This window comes from Zootoca vivipara, chromosome 8 (assembly GCF_965207765.1).
Source record: "Zootoca vivipara chromosome 8, rZooViv2.hap1.1, whole genome shotgun sequence".
Lineage (NCBI taxonomy): Eukaryota > Metazoa > Chordata > Lepidosauria > Squamata > Lacertidae > Zootoca > Zootoca vivipara.
The window spans coordinates 39,849,432-39,850,837 of record NC_142591.1 but is presented as its reverse complement, the minus strand read 5'-3'; positions in this window follow the sequence as shown (position 1 = coordinate 39,850,837).

Sequence of the window (1,406 nt, the reverse complement as noted above, 5' to 3'; positions counted from 1 at the left end):
TACTGGGTAGCTTGTTTCTGTGAATTATACTTTGAGAAAAGTTTTCCTTCAAGTTTTACACATAACCATGTAACAGATGAATATTGTTCAGTTCACTAGCTGTGGCTTGAACTGGTGCCAGTGAAGCTTTGGAAGAAACGTAGCTGTTTCCATACTATTTAACAGCGGGAGAAAAGGTTCTGGCTTTTTAAGCAAAATGAAAGCTTAGAATTAGTTCTGTTTTGGGACATGGGACTAATTACAAGAGGCAGGCATTTTAAACTTGTCTTTTAAAATAGTGGTGGACTTCGCAGGTATCAAATAGGTATATGTCTGTTGATTCATTGATGCTCCCTTATCTGGAGTCCCCAGTAGTCCTTTAATGATCAATAATTTTACATTCAGGCTGACTAGTCCAGATGTTTTCTGCAAATACATTCTGTATGACCTTTCCAAATAATTTTTCCTTAAGTACCCTAGGTTGATTCCAGCTGAGCAATCTTTTATCATTTAGTTTTATGAAAGGAAAATAAAGTTTTGTCCAGCAAATATGTCTTGGCACACTTGCCCATTTGCTATGCATACCTTCTGTGTTCTAGAAAGTTTATTTTGTTGGGTCTGAACTGCTTCTCCTCACTTAACCTTGTGGCTTGTTTCATTTCTGATCTCTATGTCATTAAATAGATAATTTTGAAAGCGCAATACTTAGCTATTTTTAACTGTAAGCCACCATAGGGGGTTATTTTAGAACTGACATTATTGAAAGGCTTATTCCTGTAGGCAGAATTTTGTATATTCTTGGATATGGATGCAGCTAACTGTTCAATCTTATGTAGCTGAGAAATGTTCTAGCAAAAATATATATCTTGGTTGCCTTTGATTTCTAGTGCTTTTTTATTGGAAATTATACATCATGTACTGTCACTGCTGTCTATGGCAAACTTTTATAACCCATGCAATTTGCAAAGAAGAAGATGAACAAACCATTGCATGATGTTTCACTTTAAAAGCATGCAAATACAGACGTTTCCCTTTTATGTGTTCTGGTATCTGCATTCAAGTCTTCTCTGACCATGGTGACTGGAAAAAGTCAAGTCTGATTCTCATTTCATCAGTTCTGAAACCATAAGACTCTCCATACTGTGGTGTATAAATGGTACGTCAGAAGAAATAATTTATTCCTTAAAGGAACTTGACCATTAGAAGATTACGGGGGGGGGGGGGCTAATGTACAGGTTGTAACTTCTGGATGCATTTGGATATTTCTATATGGAAGGAGAAAATTTAAAAGTTACATTTACTGTTAAAGGTGTGTATACAAAGGTTTGTGGTAATAGGTACATATTTTAGAGTTTGGGATTAGAGAATAATTCATCAAAGACAAACTGAACTTAGAAGCTTGATATTGAGAAGTATCCTGATGTCAG